The sequence below is a fragment of the Haemaphysalis longicornis genome, unplaced genomic scaffold (genome assembly GCF_048455015.1).
Source record: "Haemaphysalis longicornis isolate Haplotype H1 unplaced genomic scaffold, Haemaphysalis longicornis Haplotype H1 scaffold_1, whole genome shotgun sequence".
Classification (NCBI taxonomy): Eukaryota; Metazoa; Arthropoda; class Arachnida; order Ixodida; family Ixodidae; genus Haemaphysalis; species Haemaphysalis longicornis.
Genome location: NW_027526203.1, coordinates 303,527,855 through 303,541,867, shown reverse-complemented (window position 1 = coordinate 303,541,867; position 14,013 = coordinate 303,527,855). Strand labels below are relative to the sequence as shown.

At 45.2% G+C, this 14,013-nt stretch overlaps 1 protein-coding gene across 1 annotated transcript in view; it reads left to right on the top strand.

The window, feature by feature from the left end:
• Positions 1-1,731: 1,731 nt before the first annotated feature.
• Positions 1,732-14,013, top strand: part of LOC144149650 (solute carrier family 23 member 1-like) — a 108,303-nt gene continuing 96,021 nt past the window's right edge. Inside the window, exon 1 of the mRNA XM_077681312.1 lies at positions 1,732-1,881. The gene's annotated coding sequence lies outside the window, so the exon portion shown is untranslated. The remainder of the gene's footprint in view (positions 1,882-14,013) is intronic.

The following is a 14,013-nucleotide window of genomic DNA, read 5'->3' as shown; positions in this document are numbered from 1 at the left end:
TACCACATCCACTGCCTGGCCACCTATCTCAAACCTCTGTGCTCTCCCGAGGCTATTGAGTATTACTTTAGTTTTCTGAATATTAATTTTCAGGCCCACGATTCTACTGTGCTTGTCCAGTGCGGTAATCATGCTGTGCAATTCGCTCCCCGAGTTACTTGGAAAGGCAACATCATCAGCAAATGTAAGGTTACTGAGGTATTCTACATTAACCCTTACGCGCACCTGTTCCCAATCCAATGTTCTGAATACCTCTGGTAAACATGTTGTGTATAACATTGCAGAAAGTGTGTCTCCTTGTCTGACGCCCTTCCTTATAGGTGTTTTACTGCTCTCCTTAGGGAGAATGGTGGTAGCTGTGGACTCATTGTAGCTATCTTCTAGTATTCTTACGTAATGCTCGTCTACACCGTGATTCCGCAATGACTGCATGACTGCTGAGATTTTGACCGATTCAAATGCTTTCTCATAGTCAATGAAGGTTATATATAGGGGTTGAGTATTCTCCGCGCACTTTTATATCAACTTATTGATCGTGTGAGAATGGTCTATTCTTGAATAGTCTTTACGAAACCCTGCTTGTTCATTAGGTTGACTGAAATCGAAGGTGGCAGAAACTCTGTTAGCGATAACCTTAGGAAGTACCTTGTAGACGACCAGCAGTAAGCTGATAGGCCTACAATTTTTCAAGTACTTCATGTCACCTTTCTTATGGATTCGGTCATCTATGGCCATATATGGTAATGATCATCATGTATATCGTAAATTATAACAATTATATGTTCTTCGCCGGTCCCGTTACTTGTGATAATGACAGCGCTACATTATTATAAAGATATCATAGTAACTCTAATACATTATCCTAATCCTTGCACTGACATGCTAACCAGCCAATATACGAAACCCAACGTTCCGCCGTGAGCTAGAATGACTGTGTTTTTAAGGCAGCTACATAAATCAGGATGTGTGGCCAATTGCTTCTTTAGTCTTGTTTTCACGTATCTTTAGTTCAAATATTTAGTTGTTCGGGGGACGGTGAGTCTCAAAATTTTATCTCCGCTTCTGTGTAGGTGGAACCTTGTGTACTGCTAGTTCTTTCGAGAAGCTTTATTTATGAGGTCGAAAGACGAAACAGTCTGCGTGAACGAAATTTTAGAGCATGATACACGCCGCCAAGGTAGTAGTTTCAATCATTTCGTCGCTACCACTATGGTATCCCGATAAAAATAATGCACAACTTTCTTTTTAAACATGTATGTGCTGATGGTCAGTACTGAAACCAGTCATGACTACGCGCTCATCAAAAACTTAGAAGCAGACGAGGCCAATTTTTTATGAGTTTGTCCCTTACAATTTTGGTGTTTTTCCGACCCTGGTCGTGGGAAAAAAAGAGCCCGAAGGAGTGCGTGCGGTTAGAGAGGCAACGAAAGGAAATCCAACGACGGTCGGGAAAGTGCCGAGAGAGAGCAACTGGTGTTCACAGCTATCGGGCAACGGTAGCATCAGCCGCTCCTTGGCATATCTCAGTGACCCGGTGAGACCCGCCAGACAGGGATTATAACCATAAATGTTAAGAGCACCAATTCCGTCAACGTTTTCGTAGAGTGATGCTGCGAGCCGCTGCCGCCTGAGTGTCAGCACTATCTAAGTGTGCATGCAAGAACTACGTGCTTGCGAAGCTCTAATCGCTAGACACCAATTAACGGCGGAGGCGCATGGTGTCCGCGGACTAACTCCCTCTCCCCCGCCCCCACGCATGAACAGTGGTCGGTCAAGATAGCGGGAGCATGCTCTTTCTCGCCGAACGCCTTGCAAAAAGCACTCGGTCCTCGAGCTCGCGACTACCCTCTGGCTACGCTGCGGAAAATTCGTACTGTGGAGGTAAGCACACTCACTTCAATCACTTAAGGAAACCTTTACGGGCTTAATTAAAATCAAAGAAATTATAGTACGTTGTAGTTCTCTGTTTGAAGCCTCATCTTGTCTATCATTTCTTTTTTTGGATCATCACACTTAAGACAACACCCCAGCAGAGAACTTTCCGTTGCCCTGTGGTGCATACGTCGAGCAGATCTTTTACAAAGTGTTGTAAAAGATCTTTTCAGGCGTGCGTTTTGTCTGCGTTCTGCATTCTTTCTTTCCTAATAAACCCTGTTCGGCAACACGCTCGCTACATATTTTTAGGCATAAAAAGTACACGCCTTACTGAAAACTCTAATAATGTCGTTGTGCTTGCAACCGAAGACGACAATTCGGTGCTTCCCCTGAACTGTCATTATTCCAATAGTATTTTATTCTTCTACCGAACAATTTGCACATGTTTATCATTACAATATGCTGCAATCAGAAAGTTTGAAGAATCCTGACGATTAATCTTAAGTAACCCTCATGTCTGCGCCCTGGGAACCATTTCCGACAAAGTATGCATTTCTAAGACTTTGTAGTACTATACGGCAAAGTTTGTACCTTGAATAGTTAACGCATAAATAAATATGCATATATTTTCTTCTGGGAGGCGAGAACGCCGACACATTTCACTACCTCTTCAAGTGCGAACCCCCAGATTGCCGGGCGCTCACTGTTGCGCGCCCTTCCACATACCCACGGAAGGTCGAAAGGCTTTATTGTGCGCCAGTTAGGAAATTTTTTTCCGCAATGCAAACAGCACTCAACAATTCTTTCTCATGAGCCGACAATTAAAAACTAGGTGGTTGAATGCAGCCAACATTCGGGCATTGTGGCATCGTGGGAAGGCATGAAGGCGGAGCAGAGAATTTATATAGGATGCGAAGTCCAAAGGAGAAAATGTAGCATGTATGTATATGCAAATCTATATGCCGCCAACGTGAACCTCGTACATGTAAACGTTCACGCCTGCACGATAAATTGCTTAATTTTGTCAGTGCTAAAATTGAAACACGCATGTTCCATCTTAACAATTAATCGTAACAGAGCTAACTGGCATTCCTTGTTGAGGCACTAAGCAACTGCGACGTTCTGGCAAAGAAAGAGGGCAAGGATGTGCGAGATAATGCGGGAGATTAGGGCACTGCGCAGGGATAGGATTCAAACAAGAGCGGGTTCCAAAATTACATTCACAACAGTAGGGATTCCGTTACTCTCGTACATGCTAACGCACTCAGAACAGCTTTCGGACTTCCGAATAGCGCGACTTATATCTTTTGTCTTTTCCCGTAAAAATGGAAGAATGCATACATTTTGTATTATTTATTCGTTTCGTCAAAGAACTAATTACCGCCGTAATAAGTTCATATAATATTATTATGCTACTACAAAAGCATAGAAACATGTAGCGAGTGACCAATAGTAGGCTTATTTTTGACGACTTTGGTTGACACCAAATTACCGGCATAACATTTTTTTTGACGGGAGCGCACTTCGTAGTCATCTCAAGAGGTGAAAAGTGTTCGCGAACATTTATTTTTAGAATGTTATTTCTCGGCGCCACGTCCACCTGATTCATTTCTTAGTATAATACGTTATAGTTCTAACATTATGGTTTCTAAAACACCTCGCCGGTACTGCTATGTAACGAAGGATACATGTGCACCAGAAAATCACGTTCCTTCTTACAACAAACGTTTTTGAAATTGTGCACCTGATGCGTTTATTTTATTCAATAAAAGAGGTAGAAGAGAGAGGTCAGAAGATATAGGAAGGGGCGTAGTGAGGAGGAGGGGTCAATGAGACGAGGATCATAGAGGAGAAGGGGCCAGGGTGGGAACGATCGAACTGACTAAGGGATGGTAAAAGAGGAGGAGAGAAGTGCAGAGAGGACTTCAAAGAGGCAGCGAGAGAAGAGAGAGACAGCGTAAGGGGTTGGAGCAGGGAAGGGGTACCAGAAACGATGTCGCCTTTTGGCGTCATTTGCAGGGAAGCAAACACCTCGCGCCAATTTATCTCAATAAACAGTTTTAGTTTCACGTGCGTACAAAGTGCACGTACGCAAACGTGAGAACTATACGTTGTGCACGCGCATGTAGTTTGAAACTCTTATAGTTACACGCAAGCGAAGCACGCCGCGGGTTGGCTGCCTGGACGGCTAGCGCTTCTACGAACAGACACTGCTGTTTAGCCACTCGGGATCTCGTGAGACCATTGATATGACGACGATAAACGCTACCTCGTCAGTATTAACAACTGCAAAATCGCCCTGCTATCTAAAAAATAAAACCTTTTTTGTTACTTGAAACTTTATGTGAGGGTAAGAATGGGCAATTTGAACGCGAAATCAACAGATAACTACACTATATCGTGTCGAGGGTTTAGCGACAAAGTTGTTATCGCTGCGAAGCGGGAGGGCAGGGCTCCGTCATGCTGGTCAACTCTACGTACGGAAGCAACGTAACAACCGCAACGCGAAAATTCGAATCTCACGTACCTCAGCAAAACTCTCGCAGAACAATTGCTTTCTGCGCATGCGTACTAGTCACCCGTGAAATCTTACGTACGTGAAGCTTCTACGTACGTAAATCTAAAACTATCTAATGACGCCCTGGCGACGCACGAGTGCTCTTCGAGCGATGGCGGAAATTAAAATAGGAATAGGAAAATGATCGCGCACTTTTCAGAGTAAATGACAGCTTTCTGCTGTTGGCGAAAAGAAACGATTTTAGGCTTGCATGCCTTTGAACATTTCAAGTCACGATTAGGCGAGTGCGTTTATCCCATTAAAGGCTTTGAAGGGGCCATTTACCGTAAATTGAATTTTTGTGTGTTCCCTACTTCTTGCGGCAATGTTGCCCTTATTTGTGGCTTCTGAAGGAGCGGCTCCAAAGAGTAAAAAAGTTGTGCTGCATTTCCTTTAAATCTTAGAATGCATTTCGTTCTGTGTTCGCATAACCTTTAGTCTCTCCGACTCAAATTGACTGGATTTTCCTGCTGTTTATAATGCCATGCAATTTATCGGAATACGGGATATTTTCTCTTTATTTTTCGACTACCCTGAATGAAACAAAGGGCCAGAAAGTAAACCAAACCCATCGTGACAAAATTTATAAAATAGTCACTAAAGAACCTTCAACGTGTCGAAGAATTTTTTTCTCCAAGCTTTCGCCGTTTGTAAGACAGTAAAGCATATGGGTCGATAAAGGAAACATGTTTCCGGCGTTGAGCGAACATCCGGAGAACATGGAACGACGGAGTAGATGTTTTTCCTTCGGAAAATTTAACCAACCGGTAATAACGGTAGATGCCGGCCTTGCTGGGGAATATTGCGCGCTTGTACAACTATCCATCTGTCACGCAAAAGCAGAAGCACTTTAGAAACACAAAATGTTTTTATTCCCGGTACGCTTTCTCTTATTTTATTTTTACTCTGTGTACCCACAATTGTCTCTATGTAAGGTATTAAATGTGAGATAGGGGGAACAACATTGGGTTGCTAAGCATAAGCATTACAAACAGAATATTGTAACGCCCTTCCCTAAGCAATGAGATGGATATTTGGAAGCGCAAACGACCATTGTTTCTTATTGGACTCTTGCAAGAAAGGCGTGCATGCGTGTGCGTGTGTGTGTGTGTGTGTGTGTGTGTGTGTGTGTGTGTGTGTGTGCGTGTGTGTGTGTGTGTGCGCGTGTGTGCGTGCATGTGTGTGCGTGTGTGTGTGTGTGTGTGTGTGTGTGTGCGTGTGTGTGTGTGCGTGGGTGTGTGTGTGTGTGCGTGTGGGTGTGCGTGCGCGTGCGTATGCGCTCAGCAGCGTCTAATTGCTGGTTGGTTCGCTATTTCCTTGATACATTTAAAAAGCGCCTAACTCAAACTTTCATTCCGAATTATTTTTTTTGCTTGTCCACGCCGGAACGTACTTGTTGCTTTATCAGAACTAGTTAAAAATTAGTCACTATACATGAAGGATAGTGTCAACGGTACGTATTATCTGAATTGCTTTCCTTATACGGCCGGCATGATGCCTTGTTGAGGTTCAAAATCTGGTGAAGATAGGATAAAAAGATACGAATTAGAAGGCGCAGTGCCAGCATATCATCCTCGTCAAATACTAACGGGTGACCGATCGTTGAATCAATCAATCAATCAATAAATAAATCAATCAATCAATCAATCAATCAATCAATCAATCAATCAATCAATCAATCAATCAATCAATCAATCAATCAATCAATCAATCAATCAATCAATCAATCAATTTTGTTTGTTTCTCACAATATAAAAGTTGGTTAGATACAGTGGAATACTGGTCAGTATATACTACGTTTGAGTGCTAAAAGGTTAAATAATCGCATAAGGTCTTTATCTGGTTTCACATAGCATCCGGTTATAGTAAACTGAACTTTTTTCATTAAAGTTTCAATTAAATGTGCTCACCGTGGTGCACATACTTTGAGAATTACGTACCTTAAAAATTAGAATCTTTTAAAACTTAAAAAAGACGTATTTGGGCTAAATAAGTTCTGCCAAACAATGCCCGACATAAAGGCATCTCATACAAGATTTCGAATTAAATGGTACCTCTAATCTCTGGAACATTGTTCTACGCACTGGCGCCACCTCGTGCACCGTTCGAAGCAATCTGAAACCAGCTTCTTCTATAAAAGCGTGTTCTAAAAGACCGATAGGAAGCTGTCATCCGGGTCAAACTTTTGCAAGACTTTTTTTTTTCCTTTTCCCTGCTGGTACGAGCGTGAACATCAGGCAGGCTTGCCGCGACATTGCTCTACTAATTCAGAAAGCCGCTTCCTCTGTTTTTAGAGATAACCCTTGGCATTTGGAGTGGAGTTGTGCCAACAAATAATTTTAATAGAGTTCCTTTAGAGTGCACTGAAGCATATCCTATGGCACACCGAAATCCGACTCAACTCTTCCGCGTTGCGTACTGGGGCTTTATTCGATTTTGTTACAAAGATTTAACGAAATTGCGAAAGACAGTCAAACACTACGCCACCAGCACACGGCTGAGGGATTTTGTTTCGTTCGGAGGGGATGGGTAGTATCACCACGCTCTTAAATTGGAAGCATAACGAGGAAACGACACGAAGCTCGTTCTGATCGGTTGATCACGTGGAGTAATCATCTCGTTCATAATAATGATCGATATTACTACCAACAATACGGAACCCGCCGCGGTGGCTCAATGTCTAAGGCGTTGCACTGCTGAGCACGAGGTCGCGGGTTCGATTCCCGGCCGCGGCGGCCGCTTTTCTGATGGAGGCGAAAAGCAAAAACGCCCGTGTGTACGAGATTTCGGCGCACGTTAAAGATTCCCAGGTGGTGGCCAAAATTAATCCTGAGCCCTTTACTACGGCGCGCCTCATCGCCTTCGTTGCGTCGGCGCGTTAAACCCTATAATAATCAACCAACAATACGGGGGAGTAAGAAAAAATCAACTGCTCCTCTGTCTAACGACAACATTGGGAAAACGCTGGGCTTTAGTCGTGTAGTTTGATCGTTTGCTTGGCTCGGATTTAGCGCTGGTTAGGCGGGTTCGACGCGGGTAGACGCACTAAAGCTTCGCATTTTCCCATCGTTGTTGTTAGACAGAGGGGTAGTTCATTTGTTTGAAGTAAGGTGAGAGAATGAAAACGCGTTCCTTAAGTATGTCAATCTTGACACTTGTTTGATGTACCACAGTCTAACGCTCACTTGGCATGGTGTTTCGAAGTCTTTTTTGAGAAACGTGCGCTTGAACCGACTTGTGGCTCCTGCAAAGGTCTCCTCGCGTCCCGGTTCGTCGACGATGACGATGATGACGACGATGACGACGCTGTATTCGAGCTGGTACGGGGCGTCACATTATCCAGTGGCTCACCGTTGCTTCTCTTATGGCGGAGCTGCCGATGCTCGTTATCCCGCTTGCATACCTCAGGATTTTCTCGACGTCTCTTGGCCTCTATTGTTTCAGTGAGACGATACTGCGGAACCTCCCGACGAGCACTGGCGCACTCGCGTCCCCGGTCGCACTGACCTTGCTGAAAGGCAGCCTGCTCCTCCTGCGAACGAACCACACGCGGTCTGCCCGTTACGGTAGCAAATCCCGCACTGCTAGTATGTGCTACTCTGGAGGTACGGCCCATTGTGGTTGGGATTGGCCAACCAAAAAATCCATCACGAGAAAGTGTCGCATTCGACTCAATGATCGAACTATATACTCAACGACTAAAGCTTCGCGTTTTCTCATCGTTGCCGTTAAACATAGGGGTAGTTAATGTTTTCCTTTCACCTCACCCACGACCATTCATTATCATCGTCAGTGAGAGAGTTTTTTTGACCGTCAGAAATGGTGAACTAAAACTCTCTATTCTTTTCACTGATAGGTACAAGCTTGGCCCTTCTTTCCCGCTTTTCTTGAGCCCGTGCAGCTGGATGTTATGTTAAATAAACCCACCGCTATGCCCAGCGAGCAAACTTCAGGTACTTCCCCATCGCGCGCATCTGAACACTGGCATGATTTACTGACTTTATGAAGGGGAGCATAGTCGATTCAGTTCCTGGATCTGTTGTTATTTTTTCAGAAAAGACACCTTCGTTAGGAGTAGAGCCTCAGTGCAAGGAAGACGGGCTGAATTTTCATTCTGGGCACACGAAGATTGTGGAGACTGGCCTAGCCGTTTCTTTCATACGCTCAGTTTTTGAAAAGTCAAGTAAGTGTTCGTCGGTATGCAAACAGTTTTGTTTTGCAATAACAAAGACTGGGGGTGACCGGTAGGGAGAAGCATGTTCTTCGTCTTGCCGTTGGGAACATGCAAAAGTGGGTAAAGTATGGCTCCATTTCAGCATAGGTTAGACAAGCTTAGTCAAGCAATAAAAACTTTTATATCATTTATTATGTACATAGAATGTCGTATAAACTACAGAACGTAGCTGGACGCTATGGGGTGAAGTGTTGTTCTCGGTGCCAAACCAATATGTAGCCCTGCACACAAAAAGCTGCACAAACCCCTGCACAACAAAACCCCTGCGCACAAAAACATCTACTGGTGGACGCTACAGTGTTAAACATGTGTCATGATCGGTACCCTGTAATATTGGTGTAGTGCGTTTGATAAATTTTGTGCGGAAAAATTTATTTATATTAATCAACATGGCAGATGCTAAGCATTCAACTCATAGAGCATAAACGTCCCTTACAGGGTAATGAGCTTTCTCGGAAACTCCTCAGTTGAAGAAAAATTCGTCCTGGTCCAGGATTCGAACCCGACAGAAAGCTGAGAAAGCTGTATAGCTTTCCTTTGTAGCCGTATGGCTGCATTTAGGTGGATGCCAAACTTTCCTTCACAGAAACTTACTCCACCTTAGGGATTTCCCCTAAATCTGGTCGATTAACACCTGTCCTTCACTTCGAGTTGTTGATCAATTCGCTTTCGCGCTACTAACGACTAGCCTCCTGGTTAGCTCAGTTGGTAGAGTGACTGCTCCGGTTAAGCAGTGGTCCCGGGTTGTAATCCTGGACCAGGACGAATTTTTCTTCAACTGCGAAGTTTCCGAGAAAACTGTATAGCTTTCCTTTGTAGACGTATGGCTGCATTTAGGTGGATGTCAAACTTTCCTTCATTCGAAAGAGTTGTTATGAACAGACTGTCAAACTTCATCGAGGAAAACAACATTGTACCACACACCATGTTGGGCTTCAGAAAGAGCATCTACGCGTAGGATGCATTTCTAATCCTCAAAGAAGAAGTGCTACAGAACATCCCAAGCGGAGGCGAGCACCTTATCTTGGCCTTAGACTGAAAGGGATCCTTTGATCATGTGTCCCACAGGGCCATTCTGCAAGCACTTAACGAAGTGCACTGCGGAGTGACGACATACAACTACGTCAAAGCCTTCTTATCAGACCGCACAGCATCCATTGGGATTGGAGACGCTCGCTCTGACGCTTTCAAAACGCCAAACAAAGGAACGCCACAGGGGTCTATTATCTCCCTCTTGCTTTTCAATATTACAATGATTAACATAGCAAAGAAACTCCAAGACATCCCCGACATAGGTTCCCTTTTGTACGCCGATGACATAACCATCTGGGCCACTAAAGGCTCCCTGGCTCAAAAGGAACAGGCACTCCAAGAAGCCATGAACTGGGTGGAAAAGCTGGCAAGGGATAACGGCCTAGAGTGCGCACCAGAAAAATGTGAAGTCATCAGAATCCACGACGTCAGATATAGGAGCCCAGGGGAGATAAAAATCAAGCTTCCTTGGGATGATTGTTCAAAGCAATGGCAGAGCAAACTTTACAATTGCAAAAATTAAAAAATCAACGCTGCAAATTGCAAAGATAGTTAGGAGGATAACCAAAAAGAGGGCAGGGCTGAAGGAAGAAGAAACCTTGCGTATCTGCAGGCATTAGTTGTAAGCAGAGTTGCTTACAGTCGGCTTTTGACTCTCTAAACAGGCAGGAAAAGGGACAGGCCAACATAATATTGCGTACTGCATACAAAGCAGCTCTCGGTCTTCCCAACTACACGGCAAATGAAAAACTCATGAATCTTGGCCTGTCTAACACTATTGAAGAAATTTGTGAAGCTACCCTTGTTTCACAAAAGGAAAGGCTGCAAAAGACGAGAACTGGCAGGGCCATTCTGCAAAGAGTAGGCTCCAGGTTAGATGTACAATCAATTCTCGACAAAGAAGACCTCAGCAACTCCGCCAGAGAAAAATTGAAAGCGCTCCCTATTCCAAATAACATGGACCCCCTTTTGCATGAAGACAGAAGGAAAGCCAGGGTCAAGTTCCTACGCAGAATGTTGAAAAAAAAACCCAACCTTTGTATATACAGACGCTGCCTTTTACGACAAGACCAATGCTTCCTTAGTCATCGTCGACCAAGAAGGAGTAATCAGGGACTGCCTCATATTAACGAACGCCAGCACAGAGGAGGCCGAAACTGGCGCCCTTCTATTGGCCGTAAGGTATGGAGAAATCCAAGGAAAAAGCCTCCAAGTTGTTACGGACTATAAGAAAGCTGTACAAAACATTATAAATGGCCGACTCCACAAAAGCCTCACAATCATTTTACCTCCACATATCACTAAGTTCCAAAATATCATTTGGACACCGGGACATGAGGAGCTTGAGGGTAATGAGAGAGCAGACCAAGCTGCGCGAGAACTTACTAACCGCTTAGCCAGTAGTCCTATCTTACTCACCCCTCTCCCCAATACCTTCGGTGAGCGACTCAACATTCAAAGAAAAGCCAGAGCTCTCTTTCCTCCACCAGATCTTAACAGCTGCAGAGCATCAGTCTCTGAGACAATTACCGACGAACACCTATCCCAACATCCTCAGGCTATCGAAGATGTTCCCCGAGAAATTCTCAAACGCATGTAATAAGTGCGGTGAAATATCCACCCTTTTCCATGCATCCTGGGGTTGTACTATATGCCCTCAGTAAACACCGACACCAAGTTATATGAGCTATGGGAGGCAGATCTGGCCAGCACTGACCAGCTCTGACCCTGGGGTTCAGAAGTACCTGATCTTTAGGGCCAAGACTGGGGCAGAGGAAACAGGGGCCCTGGAAGGAGGGAACCTACCCTAGTTCAATCAAGACCTTTCATTTCAAATAAACGTTTCATCTCTCTCTCTCTCTCTCTCGCACCGCCATTCGCACTGAGTAGAAGCGTGGACAAACACGAAACACGCGTTCAGGGACCTCTCGTACACCGCAAAGGAGACAGAGAGGTGATGTCACCGGTCTGATCCTGCAATTAATTTTTTGGTATAGGCTACTTTGAGGTGCAGGCGACATATACCACACTCAATTTGTCGGCTAAACCATGTGGTATACCAAACGTGCCCTGCTCGTGGACAGCGTAAAGGGGGACGCCTTGAAAAAGTGTTTCCCTAACGCGGAGAAAACCATCATTCTTGAGCAGGGCCGTTCATTTATGATCGCATGTGTGAAAAGAATTTTGAAGCACCCTCCTTTGTTCTAAAACCGTTAGGCGACCTTCACCTCTTGCATTGCAACATTCCCCTTGTTTGTTCAAGGCTTTCTGGAAGTTCATTACGGCGTCGAATACTTCTGCAATAGAGTCAGAATATTACGCGCTGCATTGTAGGCTTGATGACTTTCGTGACGACTCCGTCACCATTTTAGGGGTGAAGCCTCTTAGGGGCTGGGGCTGTTGGCGCCTCCTGTCGACGTCATCGTAATCATCGTATTCGTAATCGTCGTCTCATATAATCACGGTACTAAAACACCGGGAAACTCGTTTACGTTTCGCGCTAGTGCATCACGCGTACTAAGAAAACACCGGGACACTCGTTTACGTCTCGCGCTAGAGAGAGAGAGAGAGAGACTAAACACATTTATTGTTTCCTAGTAAAGAGTCTCTAGGGTGGCCTCCTCATTCCACGTCTTCTGCCCTCTTCACAAACTTGCGCTGGACGTCGAGGGAAGAGAGCTGACCAAGACGCTCTCCCATAGCTCATAAGTGTGGAAGGGATCGGGCGGGTCAAGTGGGCTTTGTGCAGAGCCGCCTACCATATGAAAAGTGTCCTGGATTCCCCACAGAAGCGGCACAGATGGGGGTACGGGGTGGTGGCTATGTAGTGGTATCTGCTCGGGTGGGGGAAATTATTAGTTTTCATGGCACGAAGTATTCTATCCTGGCCCTTGGGTAGTTGTTTGTGCGGTGGGGCGTACGTATGTCTCTGTAGCCGGTAGTGCGTGGTAATATCATGATACGAGACTAGAGGAAACGGACGCAAATCTTCGTCTTCAGGTGCTCGGCCGGTCAATTCTCGAGCTGTGAGTTGGGCAATCTCGTTCCCTAAGACTCCAATGTGCGCAGGCGCCCAGATTATATTGACCGGTCTTGCTAATGGCTTCTATGGCAGTATTTTAAGTGAAGGTTTGTGTATTCGGCCGCAGGAAAAGTTGCGAAAAGCCTGGTGAGAGACGGTAATTACGGTCTCAACATGAGTTTGGGTGATCGCCAAGGCAACGGTCGCTTCCTCGATGAGTAGGGGGTTGACTCGGTTCAGTGATACGCTGGTGCGGTGCTCTTCGCCTATAATAACTGTCGCTACTGAGGTCCGCCTTCCGGGATAGAGGTCCGCGTCCGTTTATGCCACGGCAGGATGTCTTCCACGCACTATAGAGAGCTTCGTGCTTAAAGAACAGAGACTTATACAGCAAAGCTGTATACTTCTACCACCCAACGATTTTATCTCCGTTGGCAAAAACGCCAACGCGCCAAGAATCAACTCATACACTGCATGCTTCGCCCCTCCCCAGATATGACGTTAGTGGAGATGGCCCCGGGATTTTTTTTTGAAGAATGTCCCGCGTGGCGAAAAATCCCCAGCCAGCTCCACTAACCTGAGACCTGGGAAGGGACGAAGCGTGCCAAGTATAAGTTCATTCTTGACGCCTTGGCGTTTTTGCCCACGGAGATTAAACCGTTGGGGGTAGAGGTATAAAGCCTTGCTGTGTGTCTCGTGTCTCGGAAGCACGAAGCGTTCTAGCGCGAAGCGTTTAAAGACGACTGTCCTGGTGTTTTAGTAGCGTGAGTACATCATACTACAATGACATGAGATGCGGACGAAATGAGACGACGACAGCCTGAGACCCTAAGGGGCATTGCCCCTAAAACAGCTCTAGTATCCGAAAGGTTCCGCTGCTGTGGAACTAGCCATTTCACCGCTCACGCCTCCAATTCGAAATGCGGTGGTTGAACGATGTTTTAGTCAGGTAACTCTAACGAAAACAGACTTGCCGAAAAGGATGTCCCAAGATACATTGGAGAACCTCCTGCATGTAAAGCTTGGAGTTACACGAAAAGGCAAGTGTTGTAAGGACTTCACACCATCCGAGATATTTTTGGAGCTGTTCCCCCTCACCGCAATGCACTACAGTACAGCTGTTTGTTCTCCAAACTAGGGATATTTTGTTACTTAACTCGCACTCATTCTGTAAATATTACGAAGTACTCGCAGCAGACATCTGGATAAACGTTTGAAATGAATTGTGTGAACATTTCTGATCTGGAAATGTGGGCTACTTTTGGGCTATGCGGCTCGAAAATTTGGCAGGTT